This window comes from Pristis pectinata, chromosome 9, assembly GCF_009764475.1.
Source record: "Pristis pectinata isolate sPriPec2 chromosome 9, sPriPec2.1.pri, whole genome shotgun sequence".
NCBI lineage: Eukaryota > Metazoa > Chordata > Chondrichthyes > Rhinopristiformes > Pristidae > Pristis > Pristis pectinata.
Genome location: NC_067413.1, coordinates 26,297,323 through 26,314,835, shown reverse-complemented (window position 1 = coordinate 26,314,835; position 17,513 = coordinate 26,297,323). Strand labels below are relative to the sequence as shown.

At 41.0% G+C, this 17,513-nt stretch overlaps 1 protein-coding gene across 1 annotated transcript in view; it reads right to left on the bottom strand.

Annotated features, from left to right (window-relative positions):
- The window catches only part of LOC127574434 (ALS2 C-terminal-like protein), a 75,333-nt gene extending 59,090 nt beyond the window's left edge, over positions 1-16,243 (bottom strand). The window contains exon 1 of the mRNA XM_052023442.1: positions 16,108-16,243. The gene's annotated coding sequence lies outside the window, so the exon portion shown is untranslated. The remainder of the gene's footprint in view (positions 1-16,107) is intronic.
- Positions 16,244-17,513: the final 1,270 nt, after the last annotated feature.

Below are 17,513 nucleotides of genomic sequence, written 5' to 3'. Positions count from 1 at the left end.
AGTGTCTGAACCTTCTGAACTAACCTCCCATGTGGGACCTTGTCAAAGGCCTTACTGAAGTACATGTAGACAACATCCACAGCCTTTCCTTCATCTACTTTCTTGGTAACCTCCTTGAAAAACTCTACAAGATTCGTTAAACACAATCTACCACGCACAAAGCCATGCTGACTATCCCTAATCAGCCCTTGGCTATCCAAATACTTGTATATCCGATCTCTCAGAACACCTTCCAATAATTTACCCACTACTGCTGTCAGGCTCACTGGCCTGTAATTACCTGGTTTACTTTTAGATCCTTTTTTAAACAACGGAACTACATGAGCTACCCTCCAGTCCTCCAGCACCGCACCCGTGGCTAAGGACATTTTAAATATATCTGCCAGGGCCCCTGCAATTTCTACACTAGTCTCTCTCAATGTCCGAGGAAATATCTTATCAGGCCCAGGGGATTTATCTACCCTTGTTCGCTGTAAAGCAGCAAGCACCTCCTCCTCTTTAATCTCTATATGTTCCATGACACTATTGCCTGTTTCCCTTCCTTCCATATCCACTATGCCAGTTTCCTGAGTAAATACTGATGCAAAAAAACTGTTTAAGATCTCCCCCATCCCCTGAGGCTCCACACATAGACAACCACTCTGATCTTCTAGGGAACCAATTTTGTCCCTTACTACCCTTTTACTCTTCATATACTTGTAGAAACCCTTCGTGTTTACCTTCACATTATCTGCCAAAGCAACCTTATGTTTTCTTTTTGCCTTCCTGATTTCCTTTTTTAGTATTTTCTTACTTTTTCTATACTCTTCAAGTACCTCATTTGTTCCTAGTTGCCTATACCTGCTATACACCTCTCTCTTTTTCTTAACCAGATCGCCAATATCTCTTGAAAACCAAGGTTCCCTATGCTTGTTAACTTTGCCTTTAATCCTGGCAGGAACATGCAGACTCTGCACTCTCAAAATCTCGCCTTTGAAGGCCTTCCACTTACTGAGCACATCCTTGCCAGAAAACAACTTATCCCAATCCATTCTTCCTAGATCCATTCTCATTTCCACCAAATTGTCCCTTCTCCAATTTAGAACCTCAACACAAGGACCAGACCTGTCCTTATCCATAATTAACTTGAAACTAATGACATTATGGTCACTGGACCCAAAATGCTCACCTACACATAGTTCTGTCACTTGACCTGTCTGGTTCCCTAATAGGAGATCAAGTATTGCATTCTCTCTCATTGGTACCTCTATATATTGATTTAGAAAACTTTCCTGAACACATTTGACAAATTCCAAGCCATCCAGCCCTTTCACAGTGTGGGAGTCTCAGTCAATATGTGGAAAGTTAAAATCCCCTACTATTACAACTTCCTGTTTCTTACATCGGTCTGCTATCTCACTACAGATTTGTTCCTCCAATTCCCTCTGACTATTGGGCGGTCTATAATACAACCCTATTAGTGTGGCCACACCTTTCCTATTCCTCAGCTCCACCCATATGGCCTCAGTAGACAAGCCCTCCGGGCTGTCCTGTCTACGCGCAGCTGTGATGAACAGGAAATGATGAACAATCTGCAATAAATCAGAAAATTTTGGAAATACTCAGCAGGTCGAGTAGCATTAAAGGGGAGGGAAACGGCATTAATTTATCAGGTTAATTATCTTTCACCAGAGCAAACCAGGCATCTTTTCTCAAAGACAAAGCTATAGTGTGACTAAGTCAAGATCTCCAAAATTATAAAAGTTTTTGATGGTGTAAATGCAGAGTGTATTACAAAGTGTAGGAAAGAGCAAAACTACTGGCCATCAATATAAATATAAAAACATCAAGAAATCAGAAAGAGGATTCAGGAAAAGAGGTGATAAAACTTGTGCTGATATAATTTGGCGAACCAACCTCTACCATGCTGGGGCTGAACTCCAACTCTGATACTTCATCATACTCCCTCAGGACCCTCTACCAAACCACAGATCATCATTCCCCAGATACACTGATCTCTGGAAAGTACATCTCCGACCTCAGTTTTCTGAGGAAAGCTCACCAGCCTGAAAAAAATTAACAGTATGCTTGACCTGCTGAAAATTTCCAACATTTCTTTAACTCCAAAAGAAAGCTTTAATATTCGAAGTGATAAGAACATGCAATCACAGAGTTTAGGCAGAAGGTATTGATGAATTTCAAGGAAGACTTTATAGGTATATATGGATGAGATGGGAACTGAAATAAAAATGGAAGGGTTAAAGATTCAAGTGGAGCCTCAGTGCTACCACGGTCTGCTTTGGTTAAATAGCTCATTTCTGTGCCGTAGATTCTATATAATTCTATGAAAGCTTGATGCATGCAGTGTCATATTTAAACTTGCTTCCTGCCAGCCTAAGCCATTCTTAGGATTGAAGCTCCAGAATGTCACCACTGAGCTGAAGACTTCAAACCAATGTCAGGTAATAGCCAACCTACAGCAAAGTAGGCTTGATAGAGTAAGAGATGGGTCCAGTCTCAAGCTGTCTATGTTGTTCTTTGTTGCTGCTCTTAAATCACAAAGCAACTTCAAACATTGTATTGATTGATTTGGATGTCTCCTCTGCTGACTGATGAGTCTCAAAGGAAGAGAGACAGGCACACAGAGAATGAAACAAGGAGGGTGGCACAAGCGAATAAGCAGAAAAGAGAGAGAAAGGTGAAATGTTAAATGACCAGGAAACATGCACATTAAAAAGCAAACCAGAAAAATTTGATAAGAAATGAATGTGGAAATAGCAGACAGTGAAAAGACATAGGATTGACAGACAAAACTGCAAAAAGCTGCAACTGGGGGAAATGTTGTCAATCTTTGATGAATCAAAGCCTCATAGCTCTGTGATTACTTCCACCTTCTTGAACCTGCATACTATAACCTCTAAACACCTTTCTTGAACCTTTCCCAGTTCTAGGAGTTTTGATCTGAAATATTAACTTCTTTTTTCCACAAATGTTGCTTGTTTCCAGCATTTTCTGCTTTTATTTTAGATTTCCAACAAATGAATTTTTTTGATTTTTTTATTCTTGTAATTTGACTGACCTTAAATACTACTTCCTCAATTCAGAATATAACACAGCACTAATGACAGGCTCACAACTTCCCTTTTCTTCATCCTCATCAACAAAAATACAATATGTATTAACTCCTTTGGGCACAACTGTGATCATTTCTCTTCAACGTAAAAACATGGGTTTTGTCTGGGTGGAGGCACTGCCAAACAATCTGAATTAGTACACTGCATCCTGAATCAAACTTATACAGAAGTCTACCTGTATAACTTTGGCAGCTATATACGTCAAAGTTTTGTGTGCAACAGTCATATGGCTCAACAGGATAAACACACACAATGAAGGGCAGATATATACAAAATTGAAATGAGAAAATATTTAAAACAGAAAATAATGGGCCTCATAGTAAATAACCTTTTTGTTTCTTCTTGATGCAAATTGATGATTTGACAGTAGTTTTATAGCAAGTGTATATAGTGGCTTTGACTTTACATTCCTCACTTCTGAAGACCTTATTTACTCTTACATTCTCAATATTATGCTGACTGAATTAATTTGGTCAATGTCATGAGAGACAAAAGTTTTATATTCGAGATCTGGTCTCTTTCAATTCATATTATCTGTGCCTTTCAAAAGAAACTTTGTTCCAGCAAAAGTTCCCTTGAGCGGGAAGAAAAGCAGCCAGAAGTCGTGGTACATGTTGGTACCAACGACATTGGTAGTAAGGGGGATGAGGTCCTGAAAAGTGAGCTTAGGGAGCTAGGCAGAAGGCTGAAGAACAGGACCTCAAGGGTAGCAATCTCAGGATTGCTGCCAGTGCCACATGATAGTGAAGGTAAGAATAGGAGGAGATGGCAGATGAATGCGTGGCTGAGGAGTTGGTGCAGGGAGCAAGGTTTTAGATTTTTGGATCATTTGGATAATTTAGAAGGATCCTCTCTAGAGTCAGTATGGGTGGGTTAGGAACAAGAAAGCAGCAGTTACTCTACTGGGAGTATTCTATAGGCCCCCTGGTAGCAGCAAGGATACTGAGGAGCAGATTGGGAGGCAGATTTTGGAAAGGTGCAAGAATAACAGGGTTGTTATCATGGGAGACTTCAACTTCCCAAATATTGATTGGCACCTGCTTAGTACCAAAGGTTTAGACGGGGCAGAGTTTGTTAAGTGTGTCCAGGATGGATTCCTGTCACAGTATGTTGACAGGTTGACTAGAGGGAATGCCATATTAGATCTAGTATTAGGTAATGAACCGGGTCAGGTGACAGATGTATCAGTGGGTGAGCATTTGGGGGACAGTGACCACCGCTCCCTAACCTTTAGCATTGTCATGGACAAAGATAGGAGCAAAGAGGACAGGAAGATATTTAATTGGGGAAGGGCAAATTATGGGGCTATAAGGCTAGAACTTGCGAGTGTAAATTGGGGTAACAATTTTGAAGGGATATGTACTATGGAGATATGGTCATTGTTCAGGGATCTCTTGCAGGATATTAGGGATAAATTTGTCCTGGTGAGGCAGAGAAAAAATGGCAGGGTGAAGGAACTATTGGTGACAAGAGAGGTGGAACATCTAGTTAGGAGGAAGAAGGCAGTATACATAAGGTGTAGGTATCAAGGATCAGATAGGGCTCATGAGGAATATAGGGTTGCAAGGAAGCAAGTTAAGAAGGGGCTGAGGAGAGCAAGAAGGGGACATGAAAAGGCCTTGGTGAGTAGGGTTAAGGAAAATCCCAAGGCATTTTTCACTTATGTGAAGAGCAGAAGGATGACAAGAGTAAAGGTAGGACCAATTAGAGGGAAGGGTGGGAAGATGTGCCTGGAAGCTGTGGAAGTGGGTGAGGTTCTCAATGAATACTTCTCTTCAGTATTCACCAAGGAGAGGGGCCTTGATGATGCTGAGGACAGCGTTCGTAAGGTTAATGTTCTAGAGCACGTTGCTATCAAGAGAGAGGATGTGTTGGAGCTGCTAGAAAATATTAGGACAGATAAGTCCCCGGGGCCTGACAGAATATTCCCCAGGCTGCTCCACGTGGTGATGGAGGAGATTGCTGAACCATTGGCTAGGATTTTTGAGTTTCTGTTGTCCACGGGAACAGTATCGGAGGATTGGAGGGTGGCAAATATTGTCCCCTTATTCAAAATAGGTAGTAGAGATAGTCCAGGAAATTATAGACTAGTGAGCCTTACATCTGTGGTGGGCAAGCTGTTGGAAAGGATTCTTAAAGATAGGATCTATGGGCATTTAGAGAATCATGGTCTGATCAGGGACAGCCAGCATGGCTTTGTGAAGGGCAGATCATGTCTCACAAGCCTGACAGGGTTCTTTAAGGAGATGGCCAGACAGATTGATGAGGGTAGTGCAGTAGATGTGGTCTACATGGATTTTAGTAAGGTATTTGACAAGATTCCACATGGTAGACTTCTTCAGAAGGTCAGAGGGCATGGGATACAGGGAAGCTTGGCCGTGTGGATTCAGAATTGGTTTGCCTGTAGAAAGCAGAGGGTTGTAGTGGAGGGAGTGCATTCAGATTGGAGGACTGTGACTAGCGGTGTCCTGCAAGGACTGGTTCTGGGACCTCTGCTATTCGAGATTTTTATTAATGACTTGGATGAGGGGGTAGAAGGATGGGTTGGCAAGTTTGCAGGTGACACAAAGGTTAGTGGTGTTGTGGATAGTGTAGAGGATTGTCGAAGATTGCAGAGGGACATTGATAGGATGCAGAGCAGGGCTGAGAAGTGGCAGATGGAGTTCAATCCGGAGAAGTGTGAGGTGGTACACTTTGGAAGGACAAACTCCAAGGCGGATTACAAAGTTAATGGCAGGATTCTGGGCATTGTGGAGGAGCAGAAAGACCTAGGGGTCCATATTCAGGGATCCCTGAAAGTTGCCTCACAGGTGGATAGGGTAGTTAAGAAAGCTTATGGGGTGTTAGCTTTCATAAATCGAGTTTATGAGCCGCGAGGTAATGATGCAGCTCTATAAATTCTGGAATAGATCGCACAGAGTACTGTGTCCATTTCTGGTTGCCTCATTATAGGAAGGATGTGGAGGTGTTGGAAAGGGTGCAGAGGAGATTTACCAGGATGTTGCCTGGTTTAGAGAGTATGCATTATGAGGAGAGACTAAGGGAGCTAGGGCTTTACTCTTTGGAGAGAAGGAGGATGAGAAGAGACATGATAGAGGTATACAAAATATTAAGAGGAATAGATAGAGTACACAGCCAGCACCTCTTTCCCTGGGCACCATTGCTCAATACAAGAGGGCGCATCTTTAAAGTAATGGGTGGGAAGTTCAAGGGAGATATCAGAGGAAGGTTTTTTACCCAGAGAGTGGTTTGTGCATGGAATGTGCTGCCTGGGGTGGTGGTGGAGGCTGATATGTTGGTCAAGTTCAAGAGATTGTTAGATAAGCATATGGAGGAATTTAAGATAGAGGGATATGTGGGAGGAAGGAGTTAGATAGTCAGGCGAGGTTTAAAGGTTGGCACAACATTGTGGGCCGAAGGGCCTGTTTTGTGCTGTACTGTTCTATGTTCTATGTTCTATGTTATGTAATGTTGTTTATGTTTCCAGTTGTTCCCTGGAAGGATCCCGACAAGTAAAAGCTCAGTTCTTTGGTTACCTTCATGAAGGAACAACATTGTGGGCCGAAGGGCCTGTATTGTGCTGAACTGTTCTGTGATTCTATGAAAAGGATAAAACCTAAATTGCCATTTATCCTTTCCAATTTAAGGCACTGTCAATATTTTGGGCTTTTAGTGGAATACTCTGGGCTGTAATTTGACAGATAAAAACAAGATTGACATGTAATGGGAACCAGACTATAAATTCCACTATTGATGTAATCCCCTCTACCTCAAAAAAACAAGTGCTCACACACAAAAGGTAGGGCCACACACCACAACTAGTAGTTATCCAGATGAAGTAACAGAGTGGTTACTGAATGTAGAATAAGATCATTTAAGGGAATCAACATCTTCAGGAGAAAAAAAGGCAAAAGTGAAGGAAAACATATTTTCACAAGTAAAGCATTCTTTCAAATCAAAGGATGTCTCAAAGCACTGTTTTTAAAACAGAGCCACAGTTGCATAGGCAAATATGACGGCAAATGAGTGGAAAATCAATTCTCAAAAACAGGAAAGAATGTGCTTTTCTTAGTGGCGGTGCTGATTGAAAGTACAATATTTTCAGGTCATCACGTAAGCACTCTGACCTTCAAATAAACTTTCGCATGTTTCCCCCACTCATCTGTACTACCCAAAGTGATGTGGAAGGGTCAGGAAAATTGAAAATGCAATCTGCACCTTTCCTTCCAGAACTTGTCTACAACTTCAACAAAGATTTTGGAAAAGGGAAAATCCATGCACTCATGAAAGTGCATCCCAATGCTTTAAGTGAAATCCATTCATGCACGAGAAAATTGTATTTAAATATCAATGAGCAAAAAATTCACGTGACTTTGGCCAAGAATCACTAGTATGTGATTTTTGTGTGCACCTTGTGAAATAACCTGTGCATTTTGGGAGGTATAAATCATGATATTTTACCCATTGGCTCATGTTATGTGCAAGCAATTTCAGGAGCCTTGTGCACCAGCTGAGGTTAACCTAACCATGGCTACAGCTCTTAAAAGTGATATGAGCACTGAATAGTAAAAGATTAATGCATGTCGGAATGAGGCCTATGAAGGACAAAGTTGGAACATGCACATGGATGCTGTGGGCAGTTTTAAAGTACTAAATGAGTACTTTGCATCTGTCTTCACCAGAGAAGAGGTGCTTCCATGGTAACAGCGAATGAGGAGATAGTTGAGGCAATAGATATTTTAATAATTGATAACCAAAAACAGAATACTGGAAGAACTCAGTGGGTCCAACGGCATCCATGGAGGCAAAAGGTGTTTGTTGACACATTGGGTCGAGACCCTGCATCATGAATGAAGGGGAGAGGGAAAGATTGCCACTATATGGCAGAACAAGGGAGGAGTGGGACAGAAACTAGTATGTGATAAGTGGAACCAGATGAGGGGGATAGAGAATGGGCAGATGGAACCAGGTGAGGGAGAGGGAGGGGAGGGAATGGGGTGGAAGAGGGGGACAAAGGGAGAAGTTACCCAGGTAGACAGGTGAGTGTGTATGGGTGAAGAACACCAGGGGTGTGGGTTAGCTAAAATTGGAAAATTCAATGTTCAACTCAAAAATCAATGTTTAAAAACTGATGACATGGAAGTACAAGAAAAGGTGCTGAGCTTAAAGTAGGTAAATCACCGGAATCATATGGGATGCATCCTCAGATTTTGAGGAGGAATCACAGTGGTATTGATCATAAACTTTCAATACTCTTCAGGTGTGGGAGTGGTTCAAGAGAACTGGAGAGTAACAGATGTTACTTCCCTGTTCAAAACAAAAGGAATAAGTCCAGCAACTCCAGGCCAGTTCATTTAACTTTGTTTGTGGGAAAGCTTTTAGAAACATTTATCTGGAACAGGATTAATAGTCACTGAGAGGGAAATGGATTAATTAAAGCAGGCCAGCAAGGATTTGTTTAATGCACGTTTTTAACCAAATTGTTGGAATTTTTTGATGAGACAATGCACAAAGTTAATGAGGGTAATACATTTGATGCGGTGTATATGGACTTCCAAAAGACTTCTGATAAGATGCCACAAAGTAGCAGCAAAGTTGACACACATGGCATAATAGGGATATTGAGAGCATTGTTACAAAGGTGCTAAGTAACGGACAAAGAGAGACATTGTGAATGATTATTTTTCAGAATGAATGAACATGAGGCATCGATTTTTCTTTGATCTATATTAATGATTTAGCCTTGGGGGTTCAAGGCACAATTTCTAACTTTGTGGGTGAGATTAAATTTTCAATATTGTGAACTGCAAAGAGGAAAGTGATAGACTATAGCAAGATATAAACAGGCTGGTGCAATAGGCTGACATATTGCAGCTGAAATTTAACATGGAGAAATGTGAGCTAATGCATTTTGGTAGGAAGATTGAGGAAAGGCAGCATAGAACAAAGGATATTGTTCTAAAAGAAGTTCAGGAGTAGAGGCACCTGTGGGGATGTATGCAATGCATCTGAAGTGTCTGAACCTTGAGGAACCTTGGTGTACTTGTTGCACTGGAGTCAGAGCTGCAGGGCAGGTTGAGAAGGCAATTAACTAGGCATACACAATTCTGAGCTTTATCAATAGAGGCACAGTGTATTAAAAACGGGGAAGTCATGCTGAACCTTTGTAAAAGTTGGTCCAACCCCAAATGGAATGTTAAGTTCAAATCACCATATTAAAGGAAGGATATGAAGGGATTAGAACCAACCTGATGTGAGGCCCAACACAGGCTCAGTCTTCATGTCCCACAAGGCCCAATGCCAGGGCCCCTCTGGATCAGAAGCCCGACCCTACGGAGCACCCAGGGCCGAGTCCTGATGCCGAGACCCCTCTAGACACCCCCACTTACCTGCTGGGGCAGACTACTCCTCTTCAGGACCTTCAGACCTGTATGGGAACAACAACCTACCTCACAGGCCAGCTGAATCCATTTCAAGTCTTCCAAGTCTGTTCTCAAGCAGTCACTTACCTTCCAGTCCAGGTGAGTCCACTCCAGGTCTTCCAGGTCTGTCCTTAAGCAATCAGTTATCAGTTAAAGGAGGTAGAAAAAAGAGAGATAGGCTAGGAAAGGGAAGAAAAGAAGAGGCATGGTTGGGGGGGATGTTGGGGGGGGAAGTGGTGTGGGGATTACTTAAAGTGGGAGAATTCAATGTTCATGCCGTTATGTTCTACCTCCTTTTTTTCTCTCTCCTTACCTTTGACCCATTCCCTGGTAGATCTGCTCTCCCCTCTTCCCCTGCGCCTGCCTATCACCGTCGCTTACCTGCATCTACCTATCACCACCTTTTGCCCACTCCACCTCCCCTCTTTTGTCCACCTATCACTGCTCTGCTTTTCCCTCCTATATATTGGGCTTCCCCTTTTCCTATCTTCAGTCCTGAAGAAGGGACCTGACCCAGAACGTTGACGGCCTGCTTTTCTCCACGGATGCTGCCTGGCCTGCTGAGTTCCTCCAGCATCATAACGTCGCTCTTCTTTGAGCTTATGTTGGGCTTCATTGGAACAGTGTTAGAGGACACGGACAGAGAGGTCTGAATGGAAGTGGAATGGAGACCTAAAGTGACAGGCGACAAAAGCTCAGAATCACCCTTGCAGACTAATCAGAAATGTTCTGCAAAGTGGTCACCCAACCTGCATTTAGTTTATCCAATGTAGGTGAGACTGTATCACGAGCACCGAATGCAATACACTAAATCGGAAGAAGTGTGAGTGAATCACTGCTTTAACTGCTAGGGCTATTTGGATCCCTGGATGACAGGTAGAAAAAAAGTAAAAGCCATTGTGTCTCCTGCCACGAGAATGTGCCCAGAGAATGTGCCATGAGAAGGGGAGTAGTTGATGGAGTTGGAAGGGTGGACAAGGAAGTGGTGGAGAGAACTGGCCCTTCAGAATTCTGAAGGCAGAAGGGAATTGAAGATGTATTTGGTGGCAGAACCTCCTTGAAGGTGGCTAAAGTTAAGGGGCATGATCCATTGAATGCAGTGGCAGGTGGGGTGGAGGTTGAGGGCAAGGGAAACCTGATTCTTGCTCTAGATGGAAGGAAAGGGTTTAAGAGCTAAAGAGCAAGCAATGGAGAAGATACGGCTGGAGGAGAATCACAGTCAGTGGGGAAGTCGCAGCTGAGGAGAAAGCAAGATATCTCAAAGTTTCATCATCGCAGAGAGACAGTGGTGCTGCAGAAACTGAGAGAATGGAATGGAGTCCTTACAGATGGGAGGAGGAGTGGTCAATATAGCTGTGAGAATCAGTGGGCTTGTAATAATTTCAGGATGGGGCGTGTACACATTTCCGTGCATTTAAATGGACAGAAAGTTACACATACAGCTCAGAGAGATGCATAACAGAGGGATTTCACTTCTTGAGTCACTGCCATTCGTACTGAAGGATGAGTCTACTCGAGCTGGGCTAGAACCAGCATCCCAATAAATCTGATAACATAAGCTATGAATAGAGCATTCAACCAATATTGGGAGAGAGGAAGGTTCAGGCAGGGAAAAGGACAGAGATATGAAGGGAAAGAGGGGGCCGTGGAGAAGCTTAGCTCAGGATAAGCACAGTGAGGCAGGAAGGGACAGGAAGTTTAACCGTAAGTTTGCATCAGTAAACAACATCGGATTCAAGGAAAAAGTTGAAACAAAATACATTGTATCTGTCTGCATGAAACATTTGTGGCAACAGAGGCAAAATGATAATACGAAGAGATAAATGGGCTTTTAATGTCTATTACAGGGGCTTCATTGCATGGTCGGCATTTATTGTTGAAGGGCACGATATTCAAAAAGGACAAATGGGAAGTTAGCTGTAATAGCCATGTAATGCATAACACAAGGGCAGTACAGTAAAACTAATAATCTGGCACTGATCTGAGCCAGATTATCTGATTTACTGAACTATTGTATATAACTCTTATTAATACCCCGAAGCACTTTTAGTTCACCTTTTTTTACACTAGAAGAATACATTTTCCAATGAACCCACTGCATCTACAGGGAGTGTGGGAAACAGACCCATGGTGTAGTAAAAAGTAGCAGGGAAAAAACATCCAGGTGAGTTTAAAGGGAATGCTGGAATAGGGGCCCCAGTATGTTTAAAAGACTGCTCAGGACACAGAACCAGTTAAGCCAGGTGCCAAACCACAAGGATTTCTAAACAATTGGACAGCATGTTATTGGTGTTTAACTGTATTGATGTATGATCCAGAAGAATAGAAAATATATTATGTTTGAAGTACAAGAATAACAAGGTGCAAGATTGAAATGGTTTATATGTCCCTAAAAGCAGTCATACTGTTAGAGAGTATTAATCAAAAAATAAAAGCTTTTAGCAAAGATAATACAATAATTATGGGGAAATTTAATCTTCACATAGATTAGGCTAATCAAATTGGTAAACATGGTTTGGAAGGTGAGTTGACAGGGTGCATTCTGGACATTGATCCTAATGGCAATTTATAGATGGTTCAAGTGAGAGTCACAAAGCTATTAAGTTTGTCCCCAACTTCTCAAAAGTCTCTCAGCAGAGCTCACAACAAAAGCCTTGAACTTAGATTAAAAGTCTGTTAGTAGATAAACAATAGCAAGGATTTAAATAAATATTTCAAAATTCCAAACAAATATACATTCCATTGAGAACTTACTCCAGAAGATAAAGTGATCTAATTGTGGCAATAAAGGTTAGAGATAGATTAAGATTAAAAGAAGAGGCTACTAATGTTGCAAGAAGAATTCTAAACCTAAGGATTGGGAGGGTTTTATGAATGTCCAAAAAACTGAGTAAATTAGAGAGTAAATTGGTGATTAAGATTGGTAGAGTTTTTATATGTGTGTAAAAGAGTGTCAAATGAAATAAAGGTCCCATAAAGACAACAGATATTATACTGAGGATTAAAAAATACCTGAGGCATTAAAGAAGGGAATCAAAAGGACATATGTGAGAGAAAATACTTTGTATGGGTTTAGAGAAATAAAGAGAAGGGAAATGGGACTAATGGGATTTCTCTGCTGGAAGGTGTCAAGAGCTCAATGCACCAAATAGCCTCCTGTGTCATTATAAGATAAGATAAATGTAATAAAAATTCATGGAGCTTTGATCTTCACATCCAAAGGAGCCTATATTTCCCTAGGAGTTGGTGTACCTATCCACTCATCGATTTCATTCCAGCATTGGTCCAAACATAGATAGAAGAGTTGAAAACTAGAGGTGCGATGAGAACCTAACATTCATCAAGGAACCTCATATCACTGAAGTCAACGTGAATCAAGGCTCAGACCCATCATTGACTAAAGAACACAGGTCATTGTCAGAAGACAAGCATCTCACTCCTCGGGATATTACTGTTAGAGATTCCAAGGGTGGTGACCGAGGAGCAATCAACTTCAGTTTTGTCATCAATTAACTTTCCTTTGTAAAGTCAAAAGTGGCAAAGTTCGCTGATGACTGCAGGTCATTTAGATCCAATAGTAGTTCTTCAATAAATGAATGAGTCCATCCCTGCAAACAGGGATGGTAAGGTCTAAGTTACATTCATGTCTCTATAAATGCCATGTAATAAATATCTCCAGAAAGCCTTTCCATGATACAAAAACAGAAAATGCTGGAAAAATTCAGCCAATAGCATGTGTGGAAAGGGAAACCAGAACACCAAAGAAGAGTCCCTTACCCAAAATGTTAACCAGCTGGCTGAGCTCTTCCAGAATTCTTGTTTTAAATTTCAACATCTGCAGTTTTATTTGCTTTAACTTTCCAAGACATTAACTGGCATTTACCATGATCAACAAGGGCAGCACAGTGAAACTCCAATAATCTGACACTCTCCGGACTTTAATGGTGCCAGACTTGGCAATTTTCTAAACTATACGGTTACTGATTAGAATCTTAACTGGACCAGCTGCATAAACTTTGACCCAGAAATTCACTTGCTCCCACAAAGGAGTGTTAAAATAGTCCTGTGCAGTGCCCTTCCTCGGTTCTAAAAGGTTGCATTAAAATTTCTATTTTCAATTGTGATCTTAATGCAACACGGCAGGCACAGTCTCTCACTTAATCATTCTCTTTTACTCAACGTCAATGTCAATTCATCATATGTCTTTTGTATATATCTTAGAAACCACCAGATAAATAATACAACCAAGATAAATGAAGAAAAACACCATAAATTCAGGAAATCTGATGTCATTTTGTCAGAAAAGATGTAAAGAACAGAAGTGTTAATGTTTCATATGGAACTCCTCAGGGACAAGGGGCCTCAGCTATAAGAGAAGGCAGAGCGGAGCAGAGAGCAGATCAGAGTCCAACATCTTGCCACTGTGCTTAGAGCAGAAAACATTAAAAAGTGATTCAATGGCTGTACATTTTTTTTAAGTAGTATAAATGTGGAGAATTTATTTCTACTGGCTAATGAAACAGTAATGAGGAGACACAAATTGGCAAAACACCTGGAATTTGCTTCCTGAGAGGATGATGGAAGGAAGTTTGCTAAACGTCAAAAGGGAATTGGATATATTAAAGAAAAAAATGAGGGACAATATGGAAAGGGCAGTGGGGGTGCAACTATCTGAAAAGCAATTAAGGAACTAACACAAACGTAATGAACCTTGGGGCCTCATGAGACGTGTATTTCTTTGGAGCCAAGAACAAAGGCAATAAGCTACTGTTAACAAAAAGAGGAAAGTGATGGATAAATGATTCAGTCACTGCTAGAAGAAAATAATAAAACGGATAAAATGATGTGAAGGTCACCTAAGTAATGCAGTGGAAAGGTTCTTGAAATTGGGAAATAACAATCTAGTGCATTAAGTGGATTGGGAGAGACTGAGACAAGGAAGACAATGTGCATTCATGTATCACCTTTAACATCCCACGGTAAACAAACCCATTCACATCCAAAAAAGATGAACAACCAGATTGTCAATCAGGACGATGAATATTATGAAGTCACAACCTACAAAATGGTAAACCACATCTCTGAACTCAGTCACATTCATTTGTATTGCTCAGCTTTAACTGAAAAAAGAATGGAATCTTGTGCAATTGGAAAAAAAAAGCAGAAGTTGTACTGAGTGATTGCAATCTGGTTGTTTGGATTATGGAGAATAGATTGCATAATTTTTAAAAGATATGTTATGTTCATTTACCACTTCAAATACTTATTTTTGATGTTCCTTAATTGTTCCTAATAACTTTTAACCACTTAAAACAAAATCAAACAATTCTGCGATCAATCGGTGACAATGGAACATTCTGGGTGATTTGGGAAAACTTCCAAAGTGTTTCAGAAATTAAAATACAAAAGTGTGGTTATATGTAATATATAAACACAACAACCAATTTATCACAAGGTTCCAAAATAACAATTTGATAATAACTTTACGGACAAGTGTTGATGGTCAAGACACAGGAATGGTTTGCCCTGCAACTCTGAAACAGATATTTTATGTGCACCTTATAAAGCAGGGAGGGGCTCTTTCACCAGTGCCATACTTCCTCAGAACAGCACTGAAATAGTATCCTTGGCTTTTTGCTTCAACATTTGGAGACTGCGGTTCTTCACTGAGCTTAAGATATGATGGCAGTTCATACTGCATGATTGTGCTCCAGTGAAGTTTTTCCACTTTGGGAAAAAAAAGGGCCCTACATATCCTTTGGAAAATATCAGCAAGTAATTACATTGCGGTAGCAGGAAAAAAGGAAGTCCCTTATTCAAGAGAAATGATTTTTGCTGCTGGATTCAACTTGCTAGTAATAGGAGCCAAATGTTATGTCCATACATTTTTGAGTGCAGTACATTGAGCATTTTGCCGTCTCTTGGGATTATGCCAGGCTATTCCACTACTGTTGGGTGGAGTCCAACATCTTACCACCATGCTAAATTATGTCCACATTACAGCTTTGCATGTTTCATACAAAAAAGGTCAAATATAATTGCTGGACACAAGCCCTATTTCAATGGATTGTGGAATAAGTTAAAAGTAAGATATGCTCAAAGAGTTACCGAAGAAGGCAGGGTGCGGGGAAAAATCATCAACACCAAGAGTTGGATGTTGATCCCCTCCTACACTCATTTTATTCTGTAGTCAGCGATACTGGTTTGCATTTCTCAGCCAGTGCGCAGATTTAATTTGCAACAAGTCTTGATTGTTTCAGTTCAACTATTAAGGAGGAGAGAGAACCCGAACAAAACCAGGAGGCTGATTCAGTGGCAGAGTAATGTTTGTCACTGACAGACTATCCAAGCAATTGAAAGACACAGCTCAGGAAAACAAAACAGCACTTGTGAAAACATGCCAAACTGGCATGACAGAGAATTTTCTTAAATAAAACAACTGTCAAGCAGAATTAACTTTCTTCAGAACAAAGCTAATCCCTTTTTTTTCAAGAATCAAAAAGTTCTTGCAAGAAACATTTACTCTACAGCAAACACAGATTTTATAAGCAAACCAGGTTCCATTGTCTTACCTACTGTTGCAGTGATGCTTAATTTGTCCTATAAGGATTAATGTTTCACATCTGCCAGCATCAACAGTGCAAGGTTATGAAACCAAGAATATTCCACTGTAGAGTAAACTGCCTCAATAAGGAAGTACAGTTCAGCAAACAAGCTCCTCCTTTCCCATGTTGCTTTGCATAAATTCCAAGTAACCATAGTGATGACTGGTGCACCTTTCCAGGCTCAATATCTCCCTCTAGCCAATTAAGAGTCAAATACAGAACCCCCATCGGGTTTACCTTGCTTTATATATACTGAAATGTGGATTATATGTATCTACTGTTATAGGAATAAATTTGATGCATAAATTCTCCACAAAATTAGACATTGTACTCACGCAATGTATCGCACAAATATCTCTGTACAGGGGCATCTACACAGAAGTAAATGTCGTGTTTGCTCGAGTATATATATGCTGTTGATTGTATCACAATGGAGTTCAAGTGCCAAGAGATGAGCACCTCTCCCAACCCTTTTCTAGCTAACAAATTGTGGATGATGATACAGTAAGTAATCCAGCATCCTTGGGACCTTGGTAGTACTAGACTAGCAGATTATCTGGACTATTGGATTTTACTCACATTAAATCCAAATTATACAGTCTGGATGAAGGGTCTCGACCCAAAAAGTCAATTGTCCATTTCCCTCCACAGGTGCTTTCTAACCCACTGAATTCCTCGAGCAGCTCTTTTTTTCAGATTCCAGCATCCACCGTCTCTGGTGTCTATACTTCTATTTCACCTTTTTAACATGTTATACAGAAGTGTAGTAAATTTTCCAGTGAACACCGTAAGTTTAAGAGGGACGAGAAGTGTACAAGCATTCTGGACCCCGGCTCTAACCGCAAACTTACTCACGTTCCTGATCCCTGCTTTTCTGGACCCTAACCTCAGCTCAGGCCGCACACCCGGCCCATAGTCCAGACCCAGGCCCTGGCCGCACTCCAACCCCTGGATCTGGCCACACACCCTGCTTGCAGTCTGGACCCCATGTTCTGGGCTAATGAGTGAGCTGGATTCCAGACCATAAGTACTTTCGAACAATCAGATGCCGATCATCAGAGTTTTTCCTTACTAATGGTGCCAGATGTACTTCAACCATGAAATTCATCTGCAACAGCAGGAACGTTCTTCTCCATTGTTCAGATAGGTCCACTTAATAAAATATTGACAGAAGCTCCGATTTTAATTTTGCACTTCCCCGTGGTAGGCAGTCAAATTCACCAAGGCTTACTGAGGTCTTACCACATTTCCTGTTTATTATCAACTATTTTGAGCAAGTGGGAAGAACACATGTAGGGAATCAGGCATTTTATTTTTACCATTCCTTCCAACAGCAACAGCTTTCAACTCAAGTTTTAAACTGTACAGAGAAG